The sequence below is a fragment of the Notolepis coatsorum genome (assembly GCF_963971535.1).
Source record: "Notolepis coatsorum genome assembly, chromosome: 7".
NCBI lineage: Eukaryota > Metazoa > Chordata > Actinopteri > Aulopiformes > Paralepididae > Notolepis > Notolepis coatsorum.
In genome coordinates, this window is record NC_140171.1 from 43,827,689 (window position 1) to 43,850,881 (window position 23,193).

The following is a 23,193-nucleotide window of genomic DNA, read 5'->3' on the forward strand; positions in this document are numbered from 1 at the left end:
GAACCAGTATCTAAACCCTTAAAGGGACGGGTTTATTACTGTGTCTAGCCCAGTGTGGGAAGAACTTTAGTCCTTACTGTAGAGCGAGAGCACTAGTGCGGAAAGAGCTTTCATTCCTGTGTAAATCCTTGTAAAATTAATAAGACTTTCAGTAAAAGAGAGCTCAATGGGACCACTGTGTGCGTGTCTGTTAATGTGCATTCTATCTAACCCTGTCCTTTCCAGGTAATGTTCATTACAGTTTAACCCTTTCTCCACCCCCTGCCTATAGTTCATTGGGAAAGGTCTCTACTCGCCAATCAGGAAGGGTACTGCTGTGGGGAGCGAATATATCATCCATCATTACTGCCATCAGGTGTGGGAGGGCACAGGAAGTATTGGGGGAAGTGTGGGTGTGTGGGGAGCTACTGCTGATCGCCCTGGAGGGCAAGAAGGACCAGCGCACCATCCCTAGGTTAGTGAATCCTAGGCCCCATCCACTCTCGCTGCTCAACCTCCACTTCAATACTCCTGGCCTACAGTCGGGGACTCTGCTGCGTTCTCACTACCAGGTGGCCGTGTACATCCACTCCCATAAAGCAGGGATAATCCACCCTGCTACATAAGCATTAAAACCAAGCAATGAACCTCACTGCAACAACAGATACATTGTACAACAGGTACATTGTTAAGCTAAGTATTCCATTACTCAAAGATCATTCCCTGGATTTCTCACACTTCAAATCACATGGATTGTACAAATCACACAATGTAATTGTGTCCAACCTCACATGGGGGAAAAAAGGGTCACAAAATTCAGTTTGAGTAAAATGTACTCAGTTTGAGTAAAATTTACTCTGTGAAATTTACTGTGTACTATGTGGAATCAAAAACTGAATAGAGTTATGTTATTATATATATATTTTTTTTATAATTTTTTTTAATTTGCATTATGCGTCAAATAGATTTGTGGCGTTAATACGCATTTGCATTAACACATTATTAACACGCTAACTTATCTCTAATATATTTTTTAAAGATTCTCTTTGAGCAGGAATATTTTGTATCTCTTTGTTCACAGTACTTTTCGTTTTTCACACAATGCATTACAACTTTGTGCAATATAATGTGTTTTTGAGTCACGTGACGTGAGTGGAATAATTTCACTCTCAATTGTTCACATTTACCATCTGTTGTGTCTATGCCATGTATAGAATGCTAAATTAACTGTATTTCTAAGACAGAAATTAAGCAAATCAATTTATGGGATAATGAATGGGAAAGTCTATTTGAGACAACAATAAGTGAGCACTCAATAATAATGGAATAATGCACAATGCTGATAATGAACATCTCTAAATCTGAGTGAGGAGAAGGATTTCTATTTTTAAATTAGCGTCTTTCGCATTTCAAGAGGATGAGCATGGAGTCCAATCTATAGGACAGTAATGCAATGCTTGACAGATAATCCTTAAAGGTGACATGCATTATAAATGTCATTTTTCAGTCTCTAACATTATATTATAGTAATAGGAGTTAGTATCAATGTGTTTTAGTGTCTAAATACCATATTGGCGGATTGCTCTGATTCAGCTCAGATAATTTCCTGCTCCAGTAAATTAGGCCATCCTGATTTGAAGGCCTGCGTGACGTTACTCAGGTTCTGGGTAGCAGACAGTGATGTGAATGGCTCTGTGGTTGTAGCTAATGCCCGCCCACAATCTACCTAGACTGACTGTACACAGCGGGTGGAAACCACTTCCTCATACTCTGCATGCACTCTGGAGGGAGAGAGAGAGAGAGAGAGGTAGAGAGCATTCGGGAGCACTTGGGGGGGGGGGGGGGGGGGGGGGGACCTGCCGCGCGGCACACACCTCCGAACGGGAGAGTGAGGGAGGGAAAAAAAGGAAGAGAGAGGGAGGAAGGGAGGGCCCCCCCCCCCCCCCCCCCCACAAGCTGCCGCGCGGCACACCCGAGAGGGAGAGAGAAAGGGAGAGGAGGAGAGAGGGAGGGAGGGGGCCTTATCAATAACGGCCTGTCTTTTTTTTCTTTCTCTCTCTCTCTCTCTCTCTCTCTCTCTCTCTCTCTCTCTCTCTCTCTCTCTCTCTCTCTCTCTCTCTCTCTCTCTCTCTCTCTGTCTACCAGTCGCAGACTGTGTGGACTGACTGTCACTCAAAGTACTTATGGGCGGAGCCAGGCCATAACAGCCTGAAATCTTGAAGCTGAAAAATGATGGTTTTGAGTACTTGATTAGAAATATAAAACAATGCCTTTTTTTTTTTTTAACCTTACAGATGTCTTCAATAGACTCACAGGAATTGTGTAAAGTTGCCCAAATAGTGCTAGGAATAGCAACGCATGTCCCCTTTAAAAGATCTCCCTGTGCCTTGGGGGGAGGGGTGTAAGGAGGAGGGGGTAGGTGGGTGGTTGGGTGGGTTATTATAAAATGCATGCATGTCTGTCTGGTTTTAAATGTTAAGACTGAGGAGATGGTGTTTGACCCCAGAGGTGTTGGGGACCACAGGCCTGTGTGAGAAGTGGGTTTAGGAACACAGCACAATCGCTGAACACAGGAGAGGAGAATGGAGCGTTTCAAGGGGTTTTAATTGTATTTCCCAAGCAGACAGCAGTACAATAGGAATGTGCAATAGAACAGGGTTAGAATGGTCTTGGGGGGGTGAGGATAGATGTACTGCGGCTGCAGCTGTGGGCAGAGGACACAGGTCTGTGTCTGGAGAGAGAGCAAGAGCACCTCTTGCGTAGCATGGGATGTCCAGGCAGGACGGCGCACTGGAACGGGGATCCTGGGGCACACGAGAGACGGATTAGAGCAAGGAATACACAAGAGCAGGTTTAGCAGAGCTTCAGGCCGAGACGTCGTACCTAGGTAGTGATGTTTTACACCACGACGACAGTAGAAGTAGGATCCTCATCAACGGGGGATGGGATACAGCTGTGAGGAGTGAGGTGCCTGACAGCATGTGAATCAGAGGGATGAGGTGCAGCTGGGCAGGGTGACGGGAAGTGAAGGGATGCTGGCCATATAAGGGTGTGAGGCTTCCGTGGAGGAAGAGAGGATGAGGAGGAGTGTGTGGTGGATGGAAAGGGGGATGAAGAGGAGTGTGTGGTGAATGTAAGGGGAAAAGGAGGGGGAGTGAAGTACGCTCGTGCTGTGACTATGACAGGACCCCCCCCTCTACGGGCGCATCCCGGCGGCTCAGGCTTGTCAGGGTTGGTCCGATGGAAATCCCGGACGAGGTCTGGGTCCAGGATCATCTGTCGGGAGATCCAGCTTCGCTCCTCCGGGCCATAGCCCTCCCAGTCGACCAGGTACTGGTAGCCGCGGCCGCGGCGCCGCACTCCCAGCAACTCCTGGTCGATGACCAGCGGAGGAGGAGGCTCCGGAGCAGGGGGAGACAGGGGACTGGAGACCACCGGCTTTAGCTGGGAGACATGGAAGGAGGGGTGAATCCGCATATGGGAGGGGAGCTGGAGTCTGACGACAGAGGGATTGATGAGGGACAGGATTTTGTAGGGACCAACGAAACAGGGGTTTGTTTACGCGAAACGGATTTGAGCGGCAGGTCCCGAGACGAGAGCCATACCATCTGACCTGGTTGATAGTTGGGAGCCGGGGTCCGGTGGCGGTCGACGAAGCGACGGTTCTGGTCCATAGAGCGGAGAAGCGCGGCCCTTGTGTCCTCCCAAATTCTCCTGCAGCGGCGGAGGTGGTCCTGCACCGATGGAACAGCGATCTGCTCCTCCTGGGCAGGGAACAGCGGGGGTTGGTAGCCCAAAGAGGACTCAAAGGGGGACTGACCTGTGGCCGCTGAAGACAGGGAATTGTGGGTGTATTCGATCCACGGCAGGAAGGTGCTCCAGCCGGAGGGGTCCCGGGCTGTCACGCAGCGGAGGGCGGATCCTAGGTCCTGGTTGGCCCGCTCCGACTGGCCGTTGGTCTGCGGGTGGTACCCGGAGGAGAGGCTGACCGTGGCCCCCAAGGCCCGACAGAAAGCCCTCCAGACCTGGGAGATGAATTGAAGTCCAGGGCGACGTGCGACCAGGGCCGACCGGGAACAGGGAGTGGACGAAGGAGCCCGGCGGGCGGTCGATGGGAGGCCTTTGCACGAGCACAGACGGTGCATGCCAGGACAAAGGCGCGGGTGTCCTCTCTCATGGAGACCCACCAGAAGTGCCGTTTCAGCAGGGACAGGGTACGGTCGATCCCAGGGTGGCAGGCGAACCGGGAAGCGTGAACCCACTGGAGCACCTGGAAGCGGACAAGGTCAGGGACAAAGGGTGAGGGGTGCCGTGACCCGGCTGTAGTTCCTGATGAAGCGCAGATAGAAGTTGGCAAACCCCAGGAAGCGTTGGAGCTGCTTGACGTTGGTGGGACGGGGCCAGTCGGACACCGCTTTGATCTTCTCGGGGTCCGCCCGGATCTTGCCGCCCTCAATGATGTAGCCGAGGAAGCCGATGGAGAAGACGTGGAACTCACACTTCTCCGCCTTGACGAACAGCTTATTCTCCAGAAGACGCTGGAGGACCCGGCGGACGTGCTGGACATGCTCCTCCATGGAGCGGGAAAAAATCAGAATGTCATCCAAATAAACAAAAACGGAGCGGTTGAGTACATCGCGGAGAACGTCATTGACGAGGGCCTGAAAGACAGCAGGGCTGTTGGTCAGTCCAAAGGGCATTACCTTGTACTCGAAGTGGTCGAGTGGTGTCTTAAAGGCCGTCTTCCATTCGTCTCCTTCCCGGATGCGGACAAGGTGATAGGCGTTCCTGAGGTCCAGCTTTGTGAAGATGGTGGCACCTTGCAGGGGCTCAAAAGCAGAGTCAATTAAAGGCAGGGGGTACTTGTTTTTGACTGTGATATTGTTGAGACCCCGCTAGTCGATACAGGGGCGAAGGGAACGATCCTTCTTGGAAACGAAGAAGAATCCTGCGCCGACAGGAGAGGAGGAGGGAGTGATAATGCCTGAGGCCAAGGACTCGTGGACGTACTTCTCCATCGACTCCCTCTCTGGGCGTGAGAGGTTGAACAGGCGACTAGCAAGGAGTGGCGCTCCTGGGAGTAAATCAATAGCACAGTCGTATTGGCGATGGGGAGGCAGGGAGAGAGCCTGTTGTTTGCTAAATACCGCCTTTAAGTCATGGTAGACAGGAGGAATAGCAGACAGGTCAATGGTTTCGTTGGGGAGGTGAGAACCAGCGACCCCTAGTGGCGGCCGAGCTGATTGTAGGCAAGCAATGTGACAGTGAGTGCTCCAGCTGGTCACTAAGCCGGTAGGCCAGTTGATGACGGGGTTGTGTAATTTGAGCCAAGGCATGCCAAGGACAATGGGATTGTGGGGAGAGCTGGTAACATGAAAATGAATATTCTCGCTATGATTTTCAGATAACAGGAGGCGGAGGGGTACGGTGTGGCGAGTTATTCGCGTGAGCAGTTTTCCGTTTAACCCGCGGGCGTCACAGGGTATCGGCAGGGTATCAATGTGTTTTAGTGTCTAAATACCATATTGGCGGATTGCTCTGATTCAGCTCAGATAATTTCCTGCTCCAGTAAATTAGGCCATCCTGATTTGAAGGCCTGCGTGACGTTACTCAGGTTCTGGGTAGCAGACAGTGATGTGAATGGCTCTGTGGTTGTAGCTAATGCCCGCCCACAATCTACCTAGACTGACTGTACACAGCGGGTGGAAACCACTTCCTCATACTCTGCATGCACTCTGGAGGGAGAGAGAGAGAGAGAGAGATAGAGAGCATTCGGGAGCACTTGGGGGGGGGGGGGGGGGGGGGGACCTGCCGCGCGGCACACACCTCCGAACGGGAGAGTGAGGGAGGGAAAAAAAGGAAGAGAGAGGGAGGAAGGGAGGGCCCCCCCCCCCCCCACAAGCTGCCGCGCGGCACACCCGAGAGGGAGAGAGAAAGGGAGAGGAGGAGAGAGGGAGGGAGGGGGCCTTATCAATAACGGCCTGTCTTTTTTTTCTTTCTCTCTCTCTCTCTCTCTCTCTCTCTCTCTCTCTCTCTCTCTCTCTCTCTCTCTCTCTCTCTCTCTCTCTCTCTCTCTGTCTACCAGTCGCAGACTGTGTGGACTGACTGTCACTCAAAGTGCTTATGGGCGGAGCCAGGCCATAACAGCCTGAAATCTTGAAGCTGAAAAATGATGGTTTTGAGTACTTGATTAGAAATATAAAACAATGCCTTTTTTTTTTTTTAACCTTACAGATGTCTTCAATAGACTCACAGGAATTGTGTAAAGTTGCCCAAATAGTGCTAGGAATAGCAACGCATGTCCCCTTTAAAAGATCTCCCTGTGCCTTGGGGGGAGGGGTGTAAGGAGGAGGGGGTAGGTGGGTGGTTGGGTGGGTTATTATAAAATGCATGCATGTCTGTCTGGTTTTAAATGTTAAGACTGAGGAGATGGTGTTTGACCCCAGAGGTGTTGGGGACCACAGGCCTGTGTGAGAAGTGGGTTTAGGAACACAGCACAATCGCTGAACACAGGAGAGGAGAATGGAGCGTTTCAAGGGGTTTTAATTGTATTTCCCAAGCAGACAGCAGTACAATAGGAATGTGCAATAGAACAGGGTTAGAATGGTCTTGGGGGGGTGAGGATAGATGTACTGCGGCTGCAGCTGTGGGCAGAGGACACAGGTCTGTGTCTGGAGAGAGAGCAAGAGCACCTCTTGCGTAGCATGGGATGTCCAGGCAGGACGGCGCACTGGAACGGGGATCCTGGGGCACACGAGAGACGGATTAGAGCAAGGAATACACAAGAGCAGGTTTAGCAGAGCTTCAGGCCGAGACGTCGTACCTAGGTAGTGATGTTTTACACCACGACGACAGTAGAAGTAGGATCCTCATCAACGGGGGATGGGATACAGCTGTGAGGAGTGAGGTGCCTGACAGCATGTGAATCAGAGGGATGAGGTGCAGCTGGGCAGGGTGACGGGAAGTGAAGGGATGCTGGCCATATAAGGGTGTGAGGCTTCCGTGGAGGAAGAGAGGATGAGGAGGAGTGTGTGGTGGATGGAAAGGGGGATGAAGAGGAGTGTGTGGTGAATGTAAGGGGAAAAGGAGGGGGAGTGAAGTACGCTCGTGCTGTGACTATGACAGGACCCCCCCCTCTACGGGCGCATCCCGGCGGCTCAGGCTTGTCAGGGTTGGTCCGATGGAAATCCCGGACGAGGTCTGGGTCCAGGATCATCTGTCGGGAGATCCAGCTTCGCTCCTCCGGGCCATAGCCCTCCCAGTCGACCAGGTACTGGTAGCCGCGGCCGCGGCGCCGCACTCCCAGCAACTCCTGGTCGATGACCAGCGGAGGAGGAGGCTCCGGAGCAGGGGGAGACAGGGGACTGGAGACCACCGGCTTTAGCTGGGAGACATGGAAGGAGGGGTGAATCCGCATATGGGAGGGGAGCTGGAGTCTGACGACAGAGGGATTGATGAGGGACAGGATTTTGTAGGGACCAACGAAACAGGGGTTTGTTTACGCGAAACGGATTTGAGCGGCAGGTCCCGAGACGAGAGCCATACCATCTGACCTGGTTGATAGTTGGGAGCCGGGGTCCGGTGGCGGTCGACGAAGCGACGGTTCTGGTCCATAGAGCGGAGAAGCGCGGCCCTTGTGTCCTCCCAAATTCTCCTGCAGCGGCGGAGGTGGTCCTGCACCGATGGAACAGCGATCTGCTCCTCCTGGGCAGGGAACAGCGGGGGTTGGTAGCCCAAAGAGGACTCAAAGGGGGACTGACCTGTGGCCGCTGAAGACAGGGAATTGTGGGTGTATTCGATCCACGGCAGGAAGGTGCTCCAGCCGGAGGGGTCCCGGGCTGTCACGCAGCGGAGGGCGGATCCTAGGTCCTGGTTGGCCCGCTCCGACTGGCCGTTGGTCTGCGGGTGGTACCCGGAGGAGAGGCTGACCGTGGCCCCCAAGGCCCGACAGAAAGCCCTCCAGACCTGGGAGATGAATTGAAGTCCAGGGCGACGTGCGACCAGGGCCGACCGGGAACAGGGAGCGGACGAAGGAGCCCGGCGGGCGGTCGATGGGAGGCCTTTGCACGAGCACAGACGGTGCATGCCAGGACAAAGGCGCGGGTGTCCTCTCTCATGGAGACCCACCAGAAGTGCCGTTTCAGCAGGGACAGGGTACGGTCGATCCCAGGGTGGCAGGCGAACCGGGAAGCGTGAACCCACTGGAGCACCTGGAAGCGGACAAGGTCAGGGACAAAGGGTGAGGGGTGCCGTGACCCGGCTGTAGTTCCTGATGAAGCGCAGATAGAAGTTGGCAAACCCCAGGAAGCGTTGGAGCTGCTTGACGTTGGTGGGACGGGGCCAGTCGGACACCGCTTTGATCTTCTCGGGGTCCGCCCGGATCTTGCCGCCCTCAATGATGTAGCCGAGGAAGCCGATGGAGAAGACGTGGAACTCACACTTCTCCGCCTTGACGAACAGCTTATTCTCCAGAAGACGCTGGAGGACCCGGCGGACGTGCTGGACATGCTCCTCCATGGAGCGGGAAAAAATCAGAATGTCATCCAAATAAACAAAAACGGAGCGGTTGAGTACATCGCGGAGAACGTCATTGACGAGGGCCTGAAAGACAGCAGGGCTGTTGGTCAGTCCAAAGGGCATTACCTTGTACTCGAAGTGGTCGAGTGGTGTCTTAAAGGCCGTCTTCCATTCGTCTCCTTCCCGGATGCGGACAAGGTGATAGGCGTTCCTGAGGTCCAGCTTTGTGAAGATGGTGGCACCTTGCAGGGGCTCAAAAGCAGAGTCAATTAAAGGCAGGGGGTACTTGTTTTTGACTGTGATATTGTTGAGACCCCGCTAGTCGATACAGGGGCGAAGGGAACGATCCTTCTTGGAAACGAAGAAGAATCCTGCGCCGACAGGAGAGGAGGAGGGAGTGATAATGCCTGAGGCCAAGGACTCGTGGACGTACTTCTCCATCGACTCCCTCTCTGGGCGTGAGAGGTTGAACAGGCGACTAGCAAGGAGTGGCGCTCCTGGGAGTAAATCAATAGCACAGTCGTATTGGCGATGGGGAGGCAGGGAGAGAGCCTGTTGTTTGCTAAATACCGCCTTTAAGTCATGGTAGACAGGAGGAATAGCAGACAGGTCAATGGTTTCGTTGGGGAGGTGAGAACCAGCGACCCCTAGTGGCGGCCGAGCTGATTGTAGGCAAGCAATGTGACAGTGAGTGCTCCAGCTGGTCACTAAGCCGGTAGGCCAGTTGATGACGGGGTTGTGTAATTTGAGCCAAGGCATGCCAAGGACAATGGGATTGTGGGGAGAGCTGGTAACATGAAAATGAATATTCTCGCTATGATTTTCAGATAACAGGAGGCGGAGGGGTACGGTGTGGCGAGTTATTCGCGTGAGCAGTTTTCCGTTTAACCCGCGGGCGTCACAGGGTATCGGCAGGGCGTCCGTAGGGATGTGATAGCGGGAGACTACCCCAGCGTCGATGAGGTTCTCGTCGGCCCCTGAGTCGACCAGGGCGGACAGCGGGAGTGATTGGCCATTGAGACACAGCGTGGCGCTGAATAGCATGTTTGGACCGGAGCTGGGAGTGATATCAAGACTCAAACAGACGCCCAGCGTTACTGTCAAGCTCCGTCGTTTGGACGAAGCGAGCATGAGACAACGGAGTGACCTAGTTGGCCGCAGTATAGGCATGCCCCCGTAGCGAGCCTGTGACGGCGTTCGTTGGGGGGAGGCGTGAGCGGTCTAGGTCCATGGGCTCGGGGGAACTACTTTCAGCGCGGACGGCGCGGTGACAGCGAGTCGGGCAGGGTATAGGTGGACGAGCGGTGCTAGCCTTCTCTCGACGACGTTCACGGAGACGCATGTCCAGTTCCCTGGCCAAATGGATTAGCTCGTTTAGGGAGTTTGGTCTCTCTTTGGACGCAAGTTCGTCTTTTAAAAACGTCGCTCAGGCCTTGGCGGAAAGCGCCTCGCAGTGGCATGTCCCCCCAGTCGGAGCCGGCTGCCAGGATGTGAAATTCGATAGCGTATTCGCTCACACTGCGACTTCCTTGGCGGATCGTAAACAAGCCGGAGGCTCTATCCGAGCCACCTGGAGGGTGGTCAAAGACTTTGCGCATGTCGTCGATATACGCGGAGTATGACTCGCAGAGGGGAGAATTATTGAAGTGGAGAGCGGTGGCCCATTCCAGCGCAGCACCCGTGAGCAGGGCCGACAGGTAAGCTACCTTAGACCTATCGCTGTGAAATGTGTGTGATTGTTGTCCGAAAACTAGCGAGCACTGGAAGATAAAAGCTCTGCATTTGGAGACGCTTCCGTCATAACGCTCCGGCGCGGGGACATGAGGCTCCCTGTGCGGGGGAATCGCACCAGTGGGGGGAGAGGCTGGTGGAGCTTGCTGAGCCGCGACGTATGCCTCAAAACGGTCGTATTGTCTTTCTCGCTCCGCGGAGCAGAGTGCGAGAGCGGCAAGCTGAGCAGTGACGGTTTCTATGGAGAGGGCGAGTTGGTCTACTCGAGCGGCCTGGCCGTTGATTATACTTACGGACTGCTTTTGAAATCTCCTCCATTCCTCGATCTCGTGTGCAGCTGGTTCTGTCATTTTGGTCGTGAGAAGTGGGTTTAGGAACACAGCCCAATCGCTGAACACAGGAGAGGAGAATGGAGCGTTTCAAGGGGTTTTAATTGTATTTCCCAAGCAGACAGCAGTACAATAGGAATGTGCAATAGAACAGGGTTAAAATGTTCTTGGGGGGGGGTGAGGATAGATGTACTGCGGCTGCAGCTGTGGGCAGAGGACACAGGTCTGTGTCTGGAGAGAGAGCAAGAGCACCTCTTGCGTAGCATGGGACGTCCATGCAGGACGGCGCACTGGAACGGGGATCCTGGGGCACAAGAGAGACGGATTAGAGCAAGGAATACACAAGAGCAGGTTTAGCAGAGCTTCAGGCCGAGACGTCGTACCTAGGTAGTGATGTTTTACACCACGACGACTTCTGGTCAGCGTCGTTGAGTAGAAGTAGGATCCTCATCAACGGGGGATGGGATACAGCTGTGAGGAGTGAGGTGCCTGACAGCGTGTGAATCAGAGGGATGAGGTGCAGCTGGGCTGGGTGACGGGAAGTGAAGGGATGCTGGCCATATAAGGGTGTGAGGCTTCCGTGGAGGAAGAGAGGATGAGGAGGAGTGCGTGGTGGATGGAAAGGGGGATGAAGAGGAGTGTGTGGTGAACGTGAGGGGAAAAGGAGGGGGAGTGAAGTACGCTTGTGCTGTGACTATGACAGCCTGTGGTCATCCACACACAGTCCATCTTGCAGGTCTCTTCATATAAATATCTTGGGATTTTTGTCCATAACATACTAACCTGGAACACCCATGTAGATAGCCTGTGTAGCAGACTACAACAACGACTGCACTTTCTACGTCGCCTTAGAGTGCATGGTGTATGTTCTGAAGGGCCAGATTAACACTGAGAATCTACGTTTATTATTTTATATAACTTGTATATTATTTATATATATAAGCTATATACCTTTAAGCCTCCGTTTGAATCATAGCATTATTCGCTTTCCTCATTGGACACCGCCCTTGACACTGGCGGCGCCAGCAGTCGCGCCCCCCAGACAAGTTCAAAGACGTGTCCGGGCAAGTTGAGACATGCCCTTGGCCAGCGCATTGATTCCGGACAAGTGATTCGGTTGCGCTCTAGAAATCACTCTGAGTATATATATTGTGGAAGGCGCAGCAGCCATAGTGTGTGCAGCAGTAACGAGAAGCGCGTGAACCTTGGTGAAGTGAAGTGCGAACCTAACCTAGCAAGCAAGTGTGTGTGAACTTAACGTAACGAGTATCAGAACACGAGGTGAAGTGTGAAGTAACCTAACTGCAGAACGATTGGACATGTGAGCAGTGGAAGCCTACCCGCGGTGTATCGTTACGGATAGCTAGTAGCTCCTTAGATACGACCCTGATATTGTAGAACCATTGTTGGTGTATTATAGTGAATTGTGTAAGCGAAGTACCGTGGAGAAGAGCATAGTTAATACCATTGGCGTTTGGATTTAACTACACCTGAAGACCTGCATCGGGCTAGCTTCGAGGACGAAGCTAGCTAGCTATCATCACTGCCGTCGGGCTTTGGATTAAGAGCTATTACCCTGCCATCGGGCACTTGGATTACAAAGACTGGATCCGTACGAGACCCCTTTTCTTCAGTGACCAGCAGGAGTATCCGACTATTCTTCAATTCCTCTGGAGCTTACCACTCCGTGGGGGAAATCACCAGTCTCCAGCTATACCCCTCGCTTGCCCTGTATCGCCATCTCACTCCATGCAGCGTTCCGGTCGAGTATTCTTAACCTAGGAATTATTCATTCCCACTGACTTTGATACTCTGACATTCTACTATCATTTCGCCATAAAAGAGCAACGTACTAATGCAGTTGTATATTGATATTGCTATTAAAATACTGTAAACGTGATCTCTTTGTCCCCGTGCCGTCTATTGAGTGTCTGCCATATTTACCTAACTGTACTGTCTGGCAAGTAATAATATTTAGTAGTGGTTTAATCTAAACAATCTTTAATACAGTCAGGGTTTTGTAACCCCTCAGTTACAATTGGTCCTTCGAGCCGGATGGTATCAGTAATAATAATCATATTAATAATAATATGGCCAGCGGCGGACACTCTCCAAACGGCTCTCCCACACTAGAGCGCCCTAGGCGCCAGCGTCAGCCCCCTCCCCACTTGGAGAGCTATGCTGTAGATCTACCTCCTAGCTTATCTAAAAGGACGTTAAGCACGGATGAAATTAGTAGCTTAAGTATGCCCATCCTTATCGACCTGTCAGCCCCACTGGTAGAGACCCAAGCTGGTTTAAGTGAAACTGACTTAGCTCACGGGGGGACAAGCGGGACATGACTTGACTATGCCCATAGACCACCGCGCCCCCGAGATGGACCTCGGAGCGCAAGAAGATAAAGACCGCGCCCCCGAGATGGACCTCGGAGCGCAAGAGGATAAAGAATGCACCCCCGAGATGGACCTCGGCGCGCACCGGAGAAAAGAGTACAGCGCCCCCGAGATGGACCTCGGAGCGCGTAAAGAGACCAGGTCATCGCCAAGCCCTGCCAACTCCAGATCACCATCATCAGCGTCATCCCCAAGCGAGGCCGACCAGAGGCTAGCGCAAGTCCTGATCGCCATGCTGACAGCTTCAACCGAAAGAGACCGCCTCCAGGGTGAGCGTGACAGCCTCCAGGCGCAACGAGAGAGTGAGCGCGAACATCTCAGACTGGAAGAGAGTCGCCTCCAGGCTGACGCCGCGATGACCATCAGACTGGAAGAGAGGCGCCTCCAGGCTGAAGAAAACATGGAGCGAGACCGCGCCAATGCGCAATGCGAGGCACAGCGCGACGCAGCCAATGCCCAGCGCGAGGCGGAGCGAGACCGTCTACAAGCACAAATGATGGAGCAAGCGCTCCAGAGGGTGACACCCCACTCCTCCACCCGGAGCTCCCGGAGATCATCACGACAAGGGTCGAGGGCACCTTCCCCTCCCCGACCAATCTACACGGGACCCAGCCTACGGGAAGAACCTGCTTACGTTGCAGAGAAGCTAACCAAGCGATTACAAAGCCTAGCGGAGGACGAGGGAGGACAGAAAGCCCACACGCACGAACCCATCTCAGACCAGGAGGAACAGTGCAGCCCCGATCTCAGCCCCGACACGCTGCGTTACGAACCCCCAACCCGTCCCAGGGGGGAGTTTGAGCAACAGACAGCACCGAGGAACAGTACCTGGGGGCCCGGCCTCTGGTTCCCACCCAGCACGAACCCACGACCCCACGTACGGGGAGACTCGCCAAGGAGGCCTCTCCCCCTACGCTCATCAGTGTCACAGCCATCCATGGCATCCTACATTGGGACACCCACATTCCCGGACTTCACGCGAGAAGACAGAGCGCAGTATACCGAACTGCGCATGTGCCTAGAGACAATTATGTCCGGAGTACAGGACGAGTCCTACAAGTATGCCATCCTCCTTAAGCACCTCAAGGTAACCAGAGCGCACAACATAGCGCTGGCATACTCCAACTCACAGACTCCCTATTCTGATGCCCTGGTGGCCCTCGACGCACGTTATGGACGTACATGGGACTATGTCATTCAGGAGATACGTGAGATTGAACGTCTCCCCCCGGCTAGAGACAACCGAGCCCTGGACGACCTATCCGTCAAAGTACAATCCCTGGTAGGGATGCTCGGATCCCAACGAGAGAAGGGGATGTACGAGTTGTACGCCAACTCCAACGTGGAGCGTATATTGGAGAAGCTCCCCCCATTCCGCCAAGAACGTTTCCGGCGGCAACGGAACTATCGTGACCCGAATGGCCCAGAACAGACACTTCTGGACCTTGCTGACTTCCTAGCCAGGGAGGTTAGCAGCCTAAGAATAGACACCTTCGCATTGGGGTGGCTCGAACATTAAAGAGGGACCGAGAAGGTTTAAAGACCAAAGCAGGCCCATCACCGTGATGCACCAGGCCGAGGCGGTGTCACGGCAGACGAGTCACAACCCCCACGCCAAGGAGAAATGGAAGGTTGCCTGTCAATACTGCGACAGTGAACACTGGCTGTCACAGTGCGACGACTTCAAGAGACTGACCACAGCCGAAGTAAGTCAGTGGCTTAAAGACAACCGCCGCTGCTTCCGCTGCGCGCGCGGCCACATGGCAGCAGAATGCCGCCTTAAGAAGAAGTGTGGCAAGTGTGACGGCGCCCACCTCGAAGTACTGCACGAGAGCAATAAACGCCCACCAGGAGACCAAAGTAGGCCCATCACAGTGATGTACCAGGCCGAGTCGGTGTCACCACAGACCAGTCTTGACCCCCCCCCCCTGGTGTACTGACTGCCGCAGCGGACACTGGGAGTCACGGTGCTACGCGTACCAGGCCGAGTCGGTGTCACCACAGACGAGTCACAACTCCCCCGCCACAGAGGAATGGAATATTTATCTAACACAGAAGAGTCACAACCCCCCCGCCAAAGAGGAATGGAAGATCGCATGTTATTACTGCAACAGAGGACACTGGCTGGCACAGTGCGACGCATTCAAGGGACTGACCATCGCCGAAATGGATCAGTGGATTGAGGCTGACCCCCCAGACGCCACTTACCGTGAATCGCTGTGCGAGGCCCCCAAGCGAAGATTAGCTCTACAAGGCAACTCACCAACAGAAGTGCTCCACATCGACCCCGCGTATAGTGGGAGCCCCAGAGTGCTCATCAAGATAGTACGAGTACTCCTCAGCCACGGAGACAAGGTACTCGACACCTACGCCGTCCTCGACGACGGGTCGGAGAAGACACTCCTCCTCGCCTCCGCCGCGACCCAGTTGGACCTGCGGGGCCCAGAGGAGACGATAACCCTCCGTACCATCAGTCGAGACTTAAAGACAATAAAGGGTGAAAACGTCTCGTTCACCATTGCTGCGATCGACCACCCTGAGAAGCGGTACAGCATCAGCAAGGCGCTCATGAGCGACGACATAGGTTTGTCACGCTACGACTACCCCATCCCACAGCTGATGGAGAAGTACGACCACCTACGCCTACTGCCCATACCGCTCATCAGCGGAGCTACGCCGACCCTACTCATTGGCTCCGACCACGCGGACCTCATTGTCCCAACCAAGGCGGCCCACATCGGACCCAAAGGATGCCCAGCCGCAGTTAAGACCCGACTGGGGTGGACGCTCCAGGGCCCCCTCTACGGACCTGCCAGCCAACCAACGACCACACGCTGCCTTTACACCAAGGTGAGCGACACAGACAACACTCTCTTACAGCCCGTTGAGAGGCGATGGACACTAGACGCGATGCCATTCAATACCGAACGCAAGATGGTTCGGCCCAAAGAGGACAAGTACGCCATCGCTCTACTAGATCAGAAGACTACGAGAGTCAAGGTCGACGGAGTGTTCAGATACGCAACCCCACTCTTGAAGCGGGCGAAGAGGCCGGTGAGAGAACCGTGGGCCAAGGAGCAGGGCTGGGAAGACCCCATACCCGAGTACCTAGCTACCCCATGGAGAGAGTGGGAGGGTGAACTTATCTCACTCCGCGAGGCGGCCATCCCGCGGAGTCACTTCCCCCCTACCGTGCGACTGGAGAAGTGTCAGACAGACCTGCACGTCTTCAGCGACGCCTCAGAAGTGGCGTACGGAACAGTGGCCTACCTGAGGGCTCAAGAAGAGGGAGTTCTGAACTCCACGCCCCTCAGCTACGCTCCAAGCGACGTAGCTGACATCGAACCCATCACCCCAAACCACCTCTTGATGGGGCGGCCGGACCCGGCCCTTCCTCAGGCGGTGTACAGACAGGACGAGATGAACGGACAGAGAATGTGGAGACACAGCCAAGTGCTGATCGACCAGTCTTGGGCCGCTTCCTCCTACACTACCTACCCTCCCTTCCAGCCCGTCAGAAGTGGGTTAAAGACAGGGACAACCTGACAGTGAATACCGTCGTAATGATGGTGGACCAGTCACTACCCCGAGCTACGTGGCCGGCCGGCCGTGTGAGCAGAGTGATTACTGGTTCCGATGGGAAGGTCAGAGCGGCAAAAGTCATCGTCCAAGGGCGGACCTACACCAGACCTGTAGCTAAGTTGATAGAGCTGCCGGAGATCCCTGACTCCCCTGACGATGACCATGACCCACTGACTTTGTAGATTGTTCCAACTCCTCATAACACAGTATGGAGAAGTTGACTGGACATTAATATTAATCTGTGCCCATTTATTTACTAATTAGGTGCGGACTAATTAGGAGGGCCAGATTAACACTGAGAATCTACGTTTATTATTTTATATAACTTGTATATTATTTATATATATAAGCTATATACCTTTAAGCCTCCATTTGAATCATAGCATTATTCGCTTTCCTCATTGGACACCGCCCTTGACACTGGCGGCGCCAGCAGTCGCGCCCCCCAGACAAGTTCAAAGACGTGTCCGGGCAAGTTGAGACATGCCCTTGGCCAGCGCATTGATTCCGGACAAGTGATTCGGTTGCGCTCTAGAAATCACTCTGAGTATATATATTGTGGAAGGCGCAGCAGCCGTAGTGTGTGCAGCAGTAACGAGAAGCGCATGAACCTTGGTGAAGTGAAGTGCGAACCTAACCTAGCAAGCAAGTGTGTGTGAACTTAACGTAACGAGTATCAGAACACGAGGTGAAGTGTGAAGTAACCTAACCGCAGAACGATTGGACATGTGAGCAGTGGAAGCCTACCCGCGGGGTATCGTTACGGATAGCTAGTAGCTCCTTAGATACGACCCTGATATTGTAGAACCATTGTTGGTGTATTATAGTGAATTGTGTAAGCGAAGTACCGTGGAGAAGAGCATAGTTAATACCATTGGCGTTTGGATTTAACTACACCTGAAGACCTGCATCGGGCTAGCTTCGAGGACGAAGCTAGCTAGCTATCATCACTGCCGTCAGGCTTTGGATTAAGAGCTATTACCCTGCCATCGGGCACTTGGATTACAAAGACTGGATCCGTACGAGACCCCTTTTCTTCAGTGACCAGCAGGAGTATCCGACTATTCTTCAATTCCTCTGGAGCTTACCACTCCGTGGGGGAAATCACCAGTCTCCAGCTATACCCCTCGCTTGCCCTGTATCGCCATCTCACTCCATGCAGCGTTCCGGTCGAGTATTCTTAACCTAGGAATTATTCATTCCCACTGACTTTGATACTCTGACATTCTACTATCATTTCGCCATAAAAGAGCAACGTACTAATGCAGTTGTATATTGATATTGCTATTAAAATACTGTAAACGTGATCTCTTTGTCCCCGTGCCGTCTATTGAGTGTCTGCCATATTTACCTAACTGTACTGTCTGGCAAGTAATAATATTTAGTAGTGGTTTAATCTAAACAATCTTTAATACAGTCAGGGTTTTGTAACCCCTCAGTTACAATGTAGATACAAAATGTATACTTTTCTACCAATCTGTATTAGAGAGTCTCATCAGATACCGTATTACAGCTTGGTTTGGTAACCTGTCTGTACAATTAAAGTTCAAACTGGTCCGTCTGATGCAGACTGCATGGAAGATCATAGGGGTGAAAGGTCACCCATCCCTGCAGTCTATTTTTGAACAAGCCAATAGAAGGCAAGCCAATAGAATAGTCTCGGACCCCTCCCATTTCTTACATGCCGAGTATGAGCTACTGCCCTCTGGGAGGAGGTTTAGAGTTCCACGCTCTAGACTAAATAGGTTTAAAAACTCCTTTATTCCGATCTCAGTTAAACTTTTAAATAGTGCCAGATAAAGGTCAACTATCGAATAACTGATATTTGGTTGTTATATTATCGATATTCGATAACCGATATTTTTTTTTTTTTTGTATACTATTATATTATATTATACTAGTATATTTGGGTATACTATTCTAATGTGGTGTTGCCAGACATCCTGCTGTGCAGGTACTTTACTGTATCTTTTATATTGTGTATCTCCTCTGTTTGGAGTCAGTTGTGTTGTGTCATGTCTGTATGTCCCGCTCAAGCCCATGTCCATCCCATCGCCGTTGTGTCCTTGGGCAAGACACTTAACCTACTTGCCTCGTATGAATGTGTATGCATGTGAATGAATGTTGGTGGTGGTCGTAGGCGATGATTATTCGCCACGCTTCCGTGAGTCTGCCTCAGGGCAGCTCTGGCTGCAATTGTAGCTTACCACCACCGGTATGACTGTGTATGAACGAATAATGGACTCTGTGAAGCGCTCTGGGTGTCATGAAGAGCGCTATATAAATCCAAGTCATTATTATTATTATTATTATTATTATTATTATTATTATTATTATTATTATTATTATTATTATTATTATTATTATTATTATTATTATTATTATTATTATTATTATTATTATTATTATTATTATTATTATTATGTAGGCCTATGTGTCTGTGGCTGTAGTGGGTGTAAGCCCAAGACAAATTTCCCAGCTGATGGGACAATAAAGTGACTCTTGACTCTTGATGTGTAACGGGTATGTATTAGGGGTGTAACAATACACACATTTTAACATGCAATAAAAAGTTCAATTTTTTTATTTTTTTTTATCCACTTTTTCTCCCATTTTCTATATTTTCTCCCATCCCAATTTCGTATCATCCAATTCAACCCTCCCCTGTCACGAACGCTGTTTCTTGCCTCCCACAAGCCGGCTGCAATGTGGACTAAGTCATACATAGCACAAGTCCCCTCCGGTACTTGAGGTAACAGCAGTCGCATTTTTTCACCTGCGCAGCTCGATCTCTCAGTGGCGAGGAGTAACGCATGGGAGGCTCACGCTGCCCCCGACACTTCCTGATTCTACTGCGCAGGCGGACCAACCGACCTGTAGGAGTCGCTGTCCACAACGCCCGATCCCCACCCATCAGTTTCCCACCCCCTAATACGGCCAATGTGTATTAGTATGAACGACCAGCTAAACTGAAAGCAATGTGGAGCGCTGGGCTCGAACAGGCGAGCCCAGTGTCTCTGCATTCGTGGCGAGCGCCTTGCCCACTACGCCACGTAGCCGCCCACTTAAAAAGTTCGATTTTGAGGTCACAATTTGTTTCACATTTTGATTCGTTATGCGTTGAAAATTATTCATACCACAGAGCTCCAATTATAGATTATAGGCCTATATATATAATAATTTTTCTTTTTTACAATTTTGATACACTGTTAACCCTTTCTTTTTCTGAATTTTCAATTTCGTTTTTACACCCCTAGTATATGTAATCCCTGTTCTAAAAATGAAAGTAGAATGTTTGAAATTAAATGACAAGAAAGAAAAGACCATCAGGGCGGCTGGGTGGCGCAGCGGACATTGCGCTCGTCACCAACGCAAGAGACGCCGGGTTTGAATCCGGCTGTCAGCGTTGCCTCCGGCTTGGTCCGGCCGTCATACTGGCTCAATTGGCAGAGTCAGCAGGTGGAAGTCGATGGGTGGTAATCTGGACGTTGTGGACAGCGACTCCTACAGGTCGGTTGGGGCGCCTGCACAGCAGAGACAGGAAATGGCGGGGGTAGTGTGAGCCTCCCACATGTTACACCTTGCCAATGAGGTGAAAAGATGTGACAGGCTGCCTCCTCGTGTACCGGAGGGGGACATGTGATGCAAGGCTTCTATCCTCCCTACAACCGACCAGTGGGGGGCATATGCGAGCAACGTTCAAGACAGGGGAGGGGAGCATTGGAAACAGCAAAATTGGTAAAAAAAAATAAAAAATGAAAATAAGGAGAAAAAGTGGATACAAAAAAAGAAAGAGGAGACCATCCATAAACCCTTACCATCTCCAAAGAGCATGAGGATAGCCAGGTCTACAGCTCGCTTCCAGCCCGAGTCCCTCTGGATGGCGATGCCATAGCCAGTGGACGCAAACACCTTCCCGCTGCCGATGGTGACCAGCTTACAGCCCTCGTCTCTGCCCGCCATGTAATTCAGCACTGCCGCGTCATAGATAAAGGCATCCAGTTTACTGAAAAAGAGAAAGGAAGGGACGTGGTGTAACTTGTAAGAAGAAATGGCCACAACATTGGACATTCCCTTGTGGTCCCTTTATATTGCATATCATTGTGTTATGTACTCACTGTGTCATTGTGTTATGTCATCATTGTGTCATTGTGTTATGTCATCATTGTGTCATTGTGTTATGTACTCACTGTATCATTGTGTTATGTCATCATTGTGTCATTGTGTTATGTCCTTACTGTATCATTGTGTTATGTCATCATTGTGTCATTGTGTTATGTCCTTACTGTATCATTGTGTTATGTCCTCACTGTATCATTGTGTTATGTCCTCACTGTATCATTGTGTTATGTCCTCACCGTATCATTGTGTTATGTCCTCACTGTATCATTGTGTTATGTCCTCACTGTGTCATTGTGTTATGTCATCATTGTGTTATTGTGTTATGTCCTCACTGTATCATTGTGTTATGTACTCACTGTATCATTGTGTTATGTCCTCACTGTGTCATTGTGTTATGTCCTCACTGTATGTATCATTGTGTTATGTACTCACTGTATCATTGTGTTATGTCCTCACCGTGTCATTGTGTTATGTCCTCACTGTATCATTGTGTTATGTACTCAATCAACTTAAGTCCACATTATCTCAAATCACTCTGTACCCATTCTGCAATCTGTTAAATAAAGTTTACATCCTTTCATTCTGCTAGCATTAACGTTACTTCGCTGCTAGCCACAATACTATACTGTTATACTGGCATATCCCAATCACGTTAGCACGTAAGCTAACAAAATCGGCGATATTTTTTGTGAGACTAAACTCCGCTCTTGGTGGTCAATTGTGTTGATGTTAGTTTTGTTTCATCAACAAATCATCAACAAATGAGGCAGAACACACAGTGAATGTATCCGTTTTTGTTTATTGCACTTTATTTCTTGCTGAAAAATAAATGCTATGTGGCTAAATGGCTCATGCGAGGTATAAAGATGGTGGCTTTTGAGATTTTGAGCAGGATGTGGAGTGACTCATTTAACCTTTCTGATTGGTTGAAAATGGCCTTCATGTTTGAACTGCATCGCCACCTACTGCTTTGGCATTGTACTACATGTATAAACATCACTCGGTGGTCAGGAGACAAAACGATGTCTAACTTGCCTGCCATTACGTAGCGTTCTGAAAAGCGAAACTGAAACTGAAAACTGAAACGAAAACTGGCCATAGTGTAACCGCAGCCTTAAGCCCACACCAATCTGGGTTCAGAGCCAACCAGCACATTATCAGCCATCTCGTTAGTTACTAATTACGTAATATTGGTTTTAGACAAGAACAAATACTGTGCTGTCCTCTTTATTGATTTGTCAAAAGCCTTTGATACAGTCGATCACCATTTACTCTAAAAAAGATGAGCTACTATTGGTTTGGATAGAAATGCATGTGATTGGTTCCAAGATTATCTGTCAGAGAGACGTCAGTGTGTAGGTTATGCCCAATCGGAGTTTTTATCAAGAACTAAAGGTGTGCCACAAGGTTCAATTCTAGGTCCTGTCCTCTACACTATTTATAATAATGATATTGTGTTTTCGCTGAATGGTTGTCAAGCCCATCTGTATGCAGATAAGATAAGATAAGATATTCCTTTATTGATCCCCTTGGGAAAATTCCGGCATCATGTTGTATATTGTATTGCTGACTCTGTACAACTGGCCATTGAGAACTTACAACTTTCCTTTATTACACCCCAGGAAACTGTTATTCAATTTAAATAGGTTCTTAATTCTAGTAAAACAAAGTTTATGCTGTTTTCTAGAGCCAGAAATATTGAATATAATAGTGTACACATATAAGTGGTTCTAGCATTGAGAGAGTCACTGAATATAAATATCTTGGTGTGTGATGGTGGTGATGTAATGTATAGGCATGCCATGGCCTCAACCCTTAAATCCTTGGACTCTGTATATCACTCTGCCATCGGATTCATCACTAATGATAGATAAGACACTCATCACTGTGTCCTTTATGAGACGGTTGGTTGGCTCTCTCTGATGGAGAGGCACAACAAACACCGGTATTTGTACATTTGTAAGGCCCTTATTGGTAAGCTACTACATCATTATTGGAATGGAATTTTGGAACCTATGGAATCCGTTCTAGTAACTGGTAATTAGTAACTTAAGTTCTGTTGCTCAGAACAGGGTAAATCTGCATTTTTACATGATGCCCCTCTAGCTCATGGAATTAACTCTGACAGTCCTTAAAGCTTGAGATCCTCCCCTCTGTTGCAGAGTTTAAAACCTTGAACTCCAACCTTTGTCAATCAAGTTGTATGTGTTTTTATTGATTTGTTATCCTTGGTCTTTGCCTCGTCTTGTTGTCTCTTTGTTATGATTTTATATGCTGTGTGATTTTACATGCTTATTTTTTTTGTCATTTTTGCTTATGTACACCCAATGTAACTGTAAATGAGGGAAACCTCAGTTGCGTTTCAAGTTTAAATAAAGGTTTGGAATTAAATTAAATTCTATTCCAAAGTGTCACCCGCTATTCTATTCTAAAATGTTACCTGCTATTATATTCTAAAGTGTTACCCCCTATTCTAATCTATTCTAAAGTGTTACTATTCTAATCTATTATAAAGTGTTACCTGCTATTCTATTCTAAAA